Source organism: Symphalangus syndactylus, chromosome 12 (assembly GCF_028878055.3).
Source record: "Symphalangus syndactylus isolate Jambi chromosome 12, NHGRI_mSymSyn1-v2.1_pri, whole genome shotgun sequence".
In the NCBI taxonomy this organism is placed as follows: domain Eukaryota; kingdom Metazoa; phylum Chordata; class Mammalia; order Primates; family Hylobatidae; genus Symphalangus; species Symphalangus syndactylus.
The window spans coordinates 32,600,189-32,613,952 of NC_072441.2; the positions used below are offsets into that span (position 1 = coordinate 32,600,189).

The 13,764-nt window shown below is 41.0% G+C and overlaps 1 protein-coding gene across 1 annotated transcript in view; it reads left to right on the forward strand.

The window, feature by feature from the left end:
- The first annotated feature begins 12,555 nt into the window (after positions 1-12,555).
- Positions 12,556-13,764, forward strand: part of PTGFR (prostaglandin F receptor) — a 46,110-nt gene continuing 44,901 nt past the window's right edge. The window contains exon 1 of the mRNA XM_063624106.1: positions 12,556-12,818. The gene's annotated coding sequence lies outside the window, so the exon portion shown is untranslated. The remainder of the gene's footprint in view (positions 12,819-13,764) is intronic.

The window sequence follows — 13,764 nt, forward strand, 5'->3', positions numbered from 1 at the left end:
ACCCAAAAGGCCAGAGTGCCTCTTCTCCACATGTTCACAATGTCTCTCCAGCAAGGGCACAAAACTGGACAGAGGATGAGATGGATGAATTGACACAAGTAGGCTTCAGAAGATGGGTAATAAAAAAACTATGCTGAGCTAACGGAGCTTGCTGTAACCCAATGCAAAGAAGCTAAGAACCTTGATAAAAGGTTAGAGGAGCTGCTGACTAGAATAACCAGTTTAGAGAGGAAGATAAATAACCTGATGGAGCTGAAAAACACAGCACGAGAACTTTGTGAAGCATACACAAGTATCAATAGCCAAATCGAACAAGTGGAAGAAAGGATACCAAAGTCTGAAGACCACCTTGCTGAAATAAGGCATCCAGACAATATTAGAGAAAAAAGAATGAAAAGGAAATAACAAAGCCTCTAAAAAATATAGGACATCGTATAAAGACTGAATCTATGATTGACTGGCATACCTGAAGGAGACAGGAAGAATGGAAAGAAGCTGGAAAACACACATCAGGATATTATCCAGGAGAACTCCCCCAACCTAGCAAAACAGGCCAATCATGAAAATTCAGGAGATACAGAGAATATCACTAAGATACTCCATGAGCACATCAACCCCAAGACACATAATCATCAGATTCTCCAACATCAAAATGAAGGAAAAAATGTAAAGGGCAACTAGAGAGAAAGGCCAGGTCACTTACAAAGGGAAGCCCATCAGACTAACAGCAGACCTCTCAGCAGAAACTCTACAAGCCAGAAGAGATTGGGGGCCAATATTCAACATTCTTAAAGAAAAGAATTTTCAACCCAGAATTTCACATTCAGCCAAACTAAGCTTCATAACTGAAGGAGAAATAAAATCCTTTTCAGAAAAGCAAATGCTGATGGATTTCGTTACTGCCAGGCCTGCATTGCAAGAGCTCCTGAAGGAAGCACTAAATGTGGAAAGGAAAATCAGGTACCAGCCACTGCAAAACACACCAAAATATAAAGCCCAATGGCACTAGGAAGAAACTGCATCACCTAGTGTGGAAAATAACCAGCTAGCATCATGATGACAGGATCAAATTCACAATAATAATACTAACCTTAAATGTAAATGGGCTAAATGCCCCAATTAGAAGACACAGACTGGCAAATTAGATAAAGAGTCAAGACCCATCGGTGTGCTGTATTCAGGAGACCCATCTCATGTGCAAAGACACACATAGGCTGAAAATAAAGGGATGGAGGAAAATTTGTCAAGCAAATGGAAAGCCAGAAAAAGCAGAAGTTGCAATTCTAGTCTCTGACAAAAGACTTTAAGCCAACAAAGATCAAAAAAGAAAGAAGGGCATTATATAAAAGTAAAGGGAACAACGCAACAAGAAGAGCTAACTATTCTAAATACATATGCACCCAATACAGGAATGTCCAGATTCAAAAAACAAGTTCTTAGAGACCTACAAAGACATAGACTCTGACACAATAATAGTGGGAGACTTTAACATCCCACGTTGAACTCAGCTCTGAACCAAGTGGACCTAGTAGACATCTACAGAACTCTCCACCCCAAATCTATAGAATATACATTCTTCTCAGTGCCACATGGCACTTATTCTAAAATCAACCACATAATTGCTAGTAAAACACTCCTCAGCAAATGCAAAAGAACTGAAATCATAACAAACAGTCTCTCAGACTACAGTGCAATCAAATTAGAACTCAGGATTAAGAAACTTGCTCAAAACCACACAATTACATGGAAATGGAACAAGCTGCTCCTGAATAACTCCTGGGTAAATAATGAAATTAAGGCAGAAATCAAGAAGTTCTTTGAAACTAATTAAAATAAAGAGAAAACCTACCAGAATTTCTGGGACACAGCCAAAGCAGTGTTAAGAGGGAAATTTATAGCACTAAATGCCCACATCAGAAAGCTAGAAAGATCTCAAATCAATACCCTAGTATCACAATTTAAAAAAGCTAGAGAAGCAAGAGGAAACTAATTCAAAAGCTAGCAAAAGACAAGAAACAACTAAGATCAGAGCAGAATTGAAGGAGATGGAGATAAAAAAAAAGCTCCAAAAAATCAGTGAATCCTGAAGCTGTTTTTTTTTTGAAAAAATTAACAAAATACATAGACCACTAGCTAGTCTAAAAAAGAAGAAAAAAGAGAATAATCAAATAGACACTATAAAAATCATAAAGGGAATTTCACCACTGACCCCACAGAAATACAAACTACCATCAGATAATACTATAAACACCTCTATGCAAATAAACTAGAAAATCTAGAAGAAATGGATAAATTCTTGGATACATACACCCTCTGAAGACTAAACCATGAAGAAGTTAAATCCCTGAATAGACCAATAATGAGTTCTGAAATTGAGCCTATATAATAAATAAAATAAAGGGTATTCAAATAGGAAGAGAGCCTACCAAGCAAAAAAAGCCCATGACCAGATGGATTCATAGCTGAATTCTACCAGAGGTACAAAGAAGAGCTGGTACCATTCCTTTTGAAAGTATTCCAAATAATTGAAAAGGAGAGACTCCTCCCTAACTAATTTTATGAAGCCAGCATCATCTTGATACCAAAACTGGGCAGAGACCCAACAAAAAAAGAAAACTTCAGGCCAATATCCCTGATAAACATCAATACAAAAATCTCCAATGAAATACTGGCAAACTGAATCCAACTGCACATCGAAAACCTAATCCACCATGTTTAAGTTGGCCTCATCCCTAGGATGCAAGGCTGGTTCAACATATGCAAATCAATAAACGTAATCCATCACATAAACAGAACAAAAGACAAAAACCACGCGATTATCCCAATAGATGCAGAAAAGGCCTTTGCTAAAATTCAACATCCCTTGATGTTAAAAACTCTCAATTAACTAGGTACTGATGGAACATATCTCAAAATAATAAGAGCTGTTTATGACAAACCCACAGCCAATATCATATTGAATAGGCAAAAGCTAGAAGCATTCCCTTTGAAAACCAGCACAAGACAAGGATGCCCTCTCTCATCATTCCTATTCCACATAGTATTGGAAGTTCTGGCCAGAGCAATCTGGCAAGAGAAAGAAATAAAGGGTATTCATATAGGAAGAGGGAAGTCAAATTGTCCCTGTTTGCTGAGAACATGATTTTATATTTAGAAAATGCCATTGTCTCAGCCCAAAAGCTTCTTAAGCAGACAAGAAACTTCAGTAAAGTCTCAGGATACAAAATCAATATGCAAAATCACAAGCATTTTTTTTACACCAACAATAGAAAAGCAGAGAGCCAAATCATGAATGAACTCCCATTCATGATTACTACAAAAAGAATAAAATACCTAGGAATAGAGCTAACAAGGGATGTGAAGGACCTCTTCAAAGAGAACTACAAACGACTGCCCAAAGAAATAAGGGAGGGCACAAATAAATGGAAAAACATTCCATGCTCATGGATAGGAAGAATCAATATCATGAAAATGGTCATACTGCCCAAAATAATTTATAGATTCAGTGCTATTCCCATCAAACTACCATTGATATTCTTCACAGAATTAGAAAAAACTACTTCAAATTTCATATGAAATCAAAGAAGACCCCATATAGCCAAGACAATCCTAAGCAAAAAGAACAAAGCTGGAGGCATCATGCTACCTGACTTCAAACTATACTACAAGCCTACAGTAACCAAAACAGCATTGTATTGGTATCAAAACAGACATATAGACCAATGGCACAGAACAGAGGCCTCAGAAATAACACCACACATCTACAACCATCTGATCTTCAACAAACCTGACAAAAACAAGCAATGAGGAAAGGATGTCCTATTTAATAAACGGTGTTGGGAAAACTGGCCAGCCATATGCAAAAAACTGAAACTGGACCCCATTCCTTATACCTTATACAAAAATTAACTAAAGATGGATTAAAGACTTAAATGTAAAACCTAAAATAATAAAAACTCTAGAAAAAAACAAAGGTAATATCATTCAGGACATAGGCATGGGCATAGACATTATGACAAAAACACAAAAAGCAATGACAACAAAAGCCAAAATTGACAAATGGGATCTAATTAAACTAAAGAGCTTCTGTACAGCAAAAGAAACTATCATCGGAGTGAACAGGCAACCTAGAGAATGGGAGAAAATTTTTGCAACCTACCTATCTGACAAAGGTCTAATATTCAGAATTTACAAGGAACTTAACACATTTACAAGAAAAAAGCAAACATCCCCATCAAAAAGTGGGCAAAGGATATGAACAGACGCTTCTAAAAAGAAGACATTTACACAGCCAACAAACATGAAAAAAGCTCAATATCACTGATCATTATAAAAATGCAAATAAAACCACAATGAGATACCATCTCATGCCAGTTAGAATGGTGATTATTAAAATGTCAAGAAACAAGGTGGATGGCAAGATGGTTGAACAGGAACAGCTCTGATCTTCAGCTCCCAGTGAGATCAATGCAGAAGGCGGGTGATTTCTGCATTTCCAACCGAGGTATCCAGCTCATCTCATTGGGACTGGTTAGACTGTGGGTGCAGCCCATGGAGGGTGAGCAAAAGCAGGGTGTGGCGTTGCCTCACTGGAGAAGCACAAGGGGTCAGGGAACTCCCTCCCCCTAGCCAAGGGAAGCTGTGAGGGACTGTGCCGTGAGGAATGGTGCACTCCAGCCCAGATACTATGCTTTTCACATGATCTTTGCAACTTGCAGACCAGGAGATTCCCTCTGGTGCCTACGTCACCGGGGCCCTGGGTTACAAGCACAAAACTGGGCAGCTGTTTGGGTAGACACCTAGCTAGCTGCAGGAGTTTCTTTTCATACCTCTGTGGCACCTGGAACACTAGGGAGACAGAACCGTTTACTCCCCTGGAAAAGGGGCTGAAGACAGAAAGCCAGGTGGTCTAGCTCAGCGGATCCCACCCCCATGGAGCCCAGCAAGCTAAGATCCACTGGCTTGAAATTCTTGCTGCCAGCATAGCAGTCTGAAGTCTACCTGGGAGACTTGAGCTTGGTTGGGGGAGGGGTGTCCACGGTTTCCCCCTCACAGTGTGGACAAAGCTGTCAGGAAGTGTGAACTGGGTGCGGAACCCACCACAGCTCGGCAAAGCCGCTGTGGCCAGACTGCCTCTCTAGATTCCACCTCTCTGGGCAGGGCATCTCTGAAAGAAAGGCAGCAGCCCCAGTCAGGGGCTTATAGATCAAACTCCCATCTCCTTGGGACAGAGCACCTGGGGGAAGGGGTGTCTGTGGGGCTGCTTCAGCAGAATTAAACATTCCTGCCTGCTGGTTCTGAAGGGACAAGTGGATCTCCCAGCACAGCGCTTGAGCTCCGTTAAGGAACAGACTGCATCCTCAAGTGGGTCCCCGACCCCCGTGCCTCCTGACTAGGAGGCACCTCCCAGCAGGGGTTGACAGACACCTCATACAAGAGAGTTCCGGCTGGCATCTGGCAGATGCCTCTCTGGGATGAAGCTTCCAGAGGAAGGAACAGGCAGCAATCTTTGCTGTTCTGCAGACTCTGCTGGTGATACAGGCAAACATGGTATGGTGTGGACCTCTAGCAAACACCAGCAGACCTGAAGGAGAGGAGCCTGACTGTTAGTTGGAAAACTAACAAACAGAAGGGAATAGAATAAACATCAACAAAAAGGATGTCCACACAGAGACTCCATCCAAAGCTAACCAACATCAAAGGCCAAAGGTAGATAAATCCATGAAGATGAGGAAAAACCAGTGCAAAAAGGCTTAAAATTCCAAAAAACAGAATGCCTCTTCTCCTCCAAAGGAACACAACTCCTTGCCAGCAAGGGAACAAAACTGGACGAAGAATGAGTGTGACGAATTGACAGAAGTAGGCTTCAGAAAATGGGTAATAACAAACACCACTGAGCTAAAGCTAACCCAATGCAAGGAAGCTAAGGACATTGTAAAAATGTTAGAGGAATTGCTAACTAGAATAACCAGTTTAGAGAATAACATAAATGACCTGATGGAGCTGAAAAACACAACACGAGAACTTAATGAAGAATACACAAGTATTGATAGCTGAATCGATCAAGTGGAAAAAAGCATATCAGAGATTGAAGATCAACTTAATGAAATAAAGCATGCAGACAAGATTAGAAAAAAAAAAGAATGAAAAGAAATGAACAAAGCCTCCAAGAAATATGGGACTGTATGAAAAGACCAAACCTACGTACGATTGGTGTACCTGAAAGTGACGGGGAGAATGGAACAAAGTTGGAAAACCCTCTTCTGGATATTATCCAGGAGAACTTCCCCAACCTAGCAAGACAGGCCAACATTCAAATTCAGGAAATATAGAGAACACCACAAAGATACTCCTTGAGAAGAGCAACCGCAAGACACATAATCGTCATATTCACCAAGGTTGAAATGAAGGAAAAAATGTTAAGGGCAGCCAGAAAGAAAGGTCGGGTTACCCACAAAGGGAAGACCATCAGACTAACAGTGGATCTCTCTGAAGAAACCCTCCAATCCAGAAGAGAGTGGGGGCCAATATTCAACATTCTTAAAGAAAAGAATTTTCAACCCACAATTTCATATCCAGCAAAACTAAGCTTCATAGGCTAAGGAGAAATAAAATCCTTTACAGACAGGAAATGCTGAGAGATTTTGTCACCACCAGGCCTGCCTTACAAGAGCTCCTGAAGGAAGCACTAAACATGGAAAGGAACAACCAGTACCAGCCACTGCAAAAACATACCAAATTGTGAAGACCATCGACGCTATGAAGAAACTGCATTAACTAATGGGCAAAGTAACCAGCTAGCATCATTATGACAGGATCAAATTCACATGTAACAATATTAACCTTAAATGTAAATGTGCTAAATGCCCCCATTAAAAGACACAGACTGGCAAATTGGATAAAGAGTCAATACCCATTGGTGTGCTGTATTCAGGAGACACATCTTACGTGCAAAGACACACAAAGGCTGAAAATAAAGGGATGGAGGAATATTTACCAAGCAAATGGGAAGCAAAAAAAAAAAAAAACAAAAAAAAACAGGGATTGCAGTCCCAGTCTCTGATAAAACAGACTTTAAAATAACAAAGATCAAAAAAGACAAAGAAGGCCATTACATAATGGTAAAGGGATCAATGCAACAAGAGGAACTAACTATCCTAAATATATATGCACCCAATGAAGGAGCACCCAGATTCATAAAGTGAGTTCTTAGAAACCTACAAAGAGACTTAGACTCCCACACAATAATAGTGGGAGACTTTAACACCCCACTGTCAATATTAGATAGATCAATGAGACAGAAAATTAACAACGATATTCACGACTTGAAATCAGCATTGGACCAAGCAGACCTAATAGACATCTACAGAACTCTCCACCCCAAATCAACAGAATATACATTCTTCTCAGCACCACATCACACTCATTCTAAAATTGACCACATAATTGGAAGTAAAACACTCCTCAGCAAATGCAAAATAAAGGAAATCATAACAAACAGTCTTTCAGACCACAGTGCAATAAAATTAGAATTTAGGATTAAGAAACTCATTCAAAACCACACAACTACATGGAAACTGAACAACCTGCTCCTGAATGACTACTGGGTAAGCAATGAAATGAAGGCAGAAATAAGTAAGTTCTTTGAAACCAATGAGAACAAAGACACAATGTACCAGAATCTGTGGGACACAGCCAAAGCAGTGTTTAGAGGAAAATTTATAGCAACAAATGCCCACAGGAGAAAGAAGAAAAGATCTAAAATTGACACCATAACATCCCAACTAAAAGAACTAGAGAAGCAAGAACAAACAAATTCAAAAGCTAGAAAAGACAAGAAATATGTAAGATCAGAGCAGAACTGAAGGAGATAGAGACACGAAAGACCTTCAAAAAAATCAAAGAATCCAGGAGCTAGCCAGACTAATAAGAAAAGAGAGAAGAATCAAATAGGCACAATACAAAACGATAAAGGAGATACCACCACTGACCCCACAGAAATACAAACTACCATCAGAGAATACTATAAATACCTCTATGCAAATAAAATAGAAAATCTAGAAGAAATAGATAAATTCCTGGAAACATACACCCTCCTAAGACTAAACCATGAAGAAGCCGAATCCCTGAACAGACCAATAGAGTTCTGAAATTGAGGCAGTAATTAATAGCCTACCAAGCAAAAAAAGCCCACAGAAGACAGATTCACCGCTGAAGTCTACCAGAGGTACAAAGAAGAGCTGGTACCCTTCCTTCTGAAACTATTAGGCCAGCATCATCCTGATACCAAAACCTGGCAGAGACACAACAACAACAAAAAAAGAAAATTTCAGACTAATATCCATGATAGATATCAATGTGAAAATCCTCAATAAAATGGCAAACCGAATCCAGCAGCACATCAAAAAGCTTATCCACCATGATCAAGTTAGCTTCATCCTTGGGATGCAAGACTGGTTCAACATATGCAAATCAATAAATGTAATCCATCACATAAACAGAACAATGACAAAAACCACATGATTATCTCAATAGATGCAGAAAAGGCCTTCCATAAAATTCAACACCCCTTCTTGCTAAAAGCTCTCAATAAACTAGGTATTGATGGAATGTATTTATGACAAATCCACAGCCAATTTCATACTGATTAGGCAAAAGCTGGAAGCATTCCCTTTGAAAGCCAACACGAGACAAGGATGCCCTCTCTCCCCATTCTTATTCAACATAGTACTGGAAGTTCTGGCCAGGGCAATCAGGTAAGAGAAAGAAATAAAGCTATTCAAATAGGAAGAGAGGAAGTCCAATTGTCTCTATTTGTAGATGACATGATTGTATATGTAGAAAACCTCATCATCTCAGCCCCAAATCTCCTTAAGCTGATAAGCAACTTCAGCAAAGTCTCTGGATACAAAATCGGTGTGCAAAACTCGCAAGCATTCCTTTACACCAATAATAGACATACAGAGAGCCAAATCGTGAGTGAACTCCCATTCACAATTGCTACAAAGAGAATAAAATACCTAGGAATACAGCTTACAAGGGATGTGAAGGATTTCTTCAAAGAGAACTACAAACCACTGCTCAAGGAAATAAGAAAGGATATAAACAAATGGAAAACATTCCATGCTCATGGATAGGAAGAATCAATATCATGAAAATGGTCATGCTGCCAAAGTAATATATAGATTCAATGCTATCCCCGGCAAGTTACCATTGACTTTATTCACAGAATTAGAAAAAACTACTTTAAATTTCATACAGAACTAAAAAAGAGCCCGTATAGCCAAGACAATCCTAAGGAAAAAGAGCAAAACTGGAGGGATTGCACTGCCTGACTTCAAACTATACTACAAGACTATAGTAACCAAAACAGCATGGTACTGGTACCAAAAACATATATAGACCAGTGGAACAGAACAGAGGCCTCAGAAATAACTCCACACATCTACAACCATCTGATCTTTGACAAACCTGACAAAAACAAGCAATGGGGAAAGGATTCCCTATTTAATAAATGATGTTGGGAAAACTGGCTAGCCATATGCAGAAAATGGAAACTGGATCCCTTCCTTACACCTTATACAAAAATTAACTCAAGATGGATTAAAGGCTTAAACGTAAAAGCGAAAACCATAAAACCCTAGTAGAAAACATAGGGAATACCATTTAGGACATAGGCATGGGCAAAGACTTCATGACCTAAACACCAAAAGTAATGACAACAAAAGCCAAAATTGACAAATAGGGCCTAATAAAACCAAAGAGCTTTTGCACAGTGAAAGAAACTATCATCAGAGTGAACAGGCAACCTACAGAATGGGAGAAAATTTTTGCAATCTCTCTATCTGACAAAGGGCTAATATCCAGAATCTACAAAGAACTTAAACAAATTTACAAGAAAAAAACAAACAATGCCATCAAAAAGTAGATGAAGGATATAAACAGACACTTCTCAGAAGAAGACATTTGTGTGGTCAACAAACATATGAAAAAAGCTCATCATCACTGGTCATTAGAGAAATGCAAATCAAACCACAATGAGATACCATCTCATGCCAGTTAGAATGGCAATCATCAAAACGTCCAGAAACAACAGATGCTGGAGAGGATGTGGAGAAATAGGAATGTTTTTACACTGTTGGTGGGAATGTAAATTAGTTCAACCATTGTGGAAGACAGTGTGGTGATTTCTCAAGAATCTAGACCCAGAAATACCATTTGACCCAGAATCCCATTACTGGGTATATACCCAAAAGATAAATCATTCTACTCTAAAGACACATGCACAAGTATGTTTATTGCAGCACTGTTCACAATAGCAAAGACTTGGAACCAACCCAAATGCCCATCAGTGATAGACTAGATAAAGAAAATGTGGCACATATACACCATGGAATACTATGCAGCCATAACAAAGGATGAGTTCATGTCCTTTGCAGGGACATGGATGAAGCTGGAAACCATCATTCTCAGCAAACTAACACAAGAACAGAAAACCAAACACTGCATGTTCTCACTCATAAGTGGGAGTTGAACAATGAGAACACATGGACACAGGGAGGGGAACATCACACACCAGGGCCTGTTGGGGCATGGGGGGCTTGGAAAAGGACAGCATTAGGAGAAATACCTAATGTAGATGATGGGTTGACCACCATGGCACATGTATACATATGTAACAAACCTGCACGCTCTGCACATGTATCTCAGAACTTAAAGTATAATAATTTAAAAAAAGGTAAAATAAAATATTAATGACCTTCAAAGAAGAAAAAGTCAAGAAAGATAGATGCTGGCGAGGCTGTGGAGAAATAGGAATGCTTTTACACTGTTGGTAGGAATGTAAATTAGTTCAACCATTATGGAAGACAGTATGGTGATTCCTCAAGGATCTAGAACCAGAAATATCATTTGATCCAGCAATCCCATTACTGGGTATATACCCAAAGGAATACAAATCATTCTACTATGAAGACATATGCACATATATGTTTACTGCAGCACTATTTACAACAGCAAAGTCATAGAACCAACCCAAATGCCCATCAATTATAGACTGGATAAAGAAAATGTGGTACATATACACCACAGAATACTATACAGCCATAAAAAGGAATGAGATCATGTCCTTTGCAGGGACATGGATGAACCTGGAAACTATCATCCTTAGCAAACTAGCACAGGAACAGAAAACCAAACACCGCATGTTTTCACTTATAAATGGGAGTCCAGCAATGAGAACACATGGACACAGGGAGGGGAACAACATGCACCAGGGCCTGTTAGGGGGTGGGGGGCAGGGGGAGGGAACTTAGAGGACGGGTCAATAGGTGCAAAAATTTCATATTTTTAAGAAAGAAAAAAATTATATATGCACTCACATATTTTAAAAATAAAGAAAAGAATAGTACTCTGTGTCATTCATATTTTCAGTATAGCTTATCACATAATTGTTCTTTGGATACTGGCCATTCACATATAATATTTCTCTAGTAACCAGGTTATCTAACCAAAATGTTTAATTCCCTCACCATAATTGAGTAACAGTTTAGTTTACAAGTTATGATCATATCATTTTAAAAATCTCAATATCTACCACAGGGGAAAACTGCAATCATTCTTTTCTACAGTTAATGGCTAATTTATTTTATCCCGCTTTTTCATTTTTTGATCCCTGCCAATTTCCAGGAATTTAGAGGTCCCTTCTGATTTTAGAATGGAGAAACAGTGTTCGTTTCCATGTGGTACTGATTTTTCACATAGGTAGTGGCAACATTTTACTACAATAAAAAGAGCAAAAGTCAGTAATGGATTCACATAAGTGTTTTGCTAGAAAAATGAGACACAGCTAATGGGTATGTGTCGAAGCAGTATTAGATAAAAGCAATTACAGAATAAAATGGCTCAAATTATAATTCCTAATGAAAAAATAGATTACTTCATCATAAATTTATCTCCACAAAATTTATTATTAGATGCACATCTCTTGGGGTATACATATCACTAGAAATTCTCTCTGCAGTGGACTTCTACAATCACTGAAATGTTACTGATCCCTTATCTGCAGATGTACTTCAAGAAGGCATCTCACCCCTTTTCCTTTTCACATTCCTTAGAAAGCTGGAAACAGTCCCAGTCCTCTGTGTGACAGTGAACCCTAAGGCTGCGAGTGTTTTCATTTACAACACTGGGCTTGAATACCTGTTTTTAACTCCCTGGAGATATTTGCTACAGAATTCTCCCTCAAGCACACAACCTCTTCCTATCTGCTGTCTTTATGCGTTTTGAGGTGGACTTGGAATGAATTGTCTGCAAGCTACCATCTGACAACCTAACACACCATCTTAGGCTTTCCTCGGCTCTCCAGACTGCTGTCTTGCATCCCCAGAGATGGCTTGGGGATAAAAATTAGTTTAAAACAAAACTTTCTTCAGCTGGTCCAGCGGCTGAGGGCAGCTCTGATGCATCCGAGAACGGTGCCCTCTTCTCTCCCAGTTCTGCTCTGCGCCCATGGAAAAGGGGGCGGAGGCGAGAGAAGAGGAAGAGGCGGAGGTCACTCGCGCGCCCCATCCCTCCCAGGCTGCGAGCGCAGCTAGGTGCAGAGGGATCCCAGGAGCCGAGCGCGCCCGGCAGGTTCCACGCTAAGGGAACGAGTGCGCGGAGAGGACGAGCGGCGGGACCACAGCCGGCGCCCGATCAGGATCTCCGCGCTGGGATCGGTGGAACTTGAGGCGGCGGCGGCGCGGGGCGCCATGGCACAGCGAGCGGCTCCGTCTTCTGCTCCTCAGAGAGCCCGGCTGGCGGCCTGGGATGACAAGGTACCACCCTTCCAGAGGCTGATCCCAATGCATGGGCTTCGCTTATCTAGACCCAGATTTAACCAACTCACCCCCTGAGATACCCGGCCACAGCTTCTGCTGGCTGCGCCTGACATTGAGTTTGGACCAGATTCCCCAAGCTAGGGAGACGCGTAGAGAAAGAAGGGTCTCGAGCTAACTCATCTCCATTCTGAGCTGCTCTGGGGGAGACTGGGTAGAAAGGGTCTCAGAAGAGGGAAATGGGCAGAGATTCCCCTTCTCGTTGCTGCGGGGTTCCCTGCGGGCGGCACTTCGAGTTCCTCACCCAGGGACCTCCGCACTCCCAGTGCCCTGGATGAGGGAGAAAACAGCCCTTTGGCGTTTGAGCAATTGCAGAAAGTTTCAGCGAGTTAGTTTGGAGAGGATGTTGAGAGGCCAGGCCGAAGGGCGGCGGGGGTAGTAACGGGCGAAAGTCGAATTGTGAGTAAGACCCGGAGGAGGCGACCATCCTGGGGGCAGCCTAGGCAGTCCCACTCGGGCTGGGCGCAGGAAAGGCTGGCTCCGGAATGCCCAGCCTCCGGGAAAGCTAGCTGCTCGGGAAACGCCAATCAAATTGGCTCGGAGAAGAGTGGCTGTGGCCTTGTGTATCCAGTGTCTGTGACTCAGGCTTCAACTCCCTAGGGAGAGAGTGACAAGTAAATACTTCGCCTTGAATGTTGCTACTTTGAAGCTGTAACTGGACAGTATCTTGGCCGAGGTGCACAGTGAGTGTGGCCCGCCCCCTGCCTCATCGCGGATCAGAATTTCTACACAGGGGCAGCTAGACCAGAAAACCTTCCGAGAGACTCACCACTCTGCTTTTCATGGGTTCAACGTGTGTGTGGCTTGCTGTTATTTGATTTATGCTTAGAAACATATTCAGAAAATCTGCATTTAACATCAATGAACTCGCTGGTCCCCTTCCAAA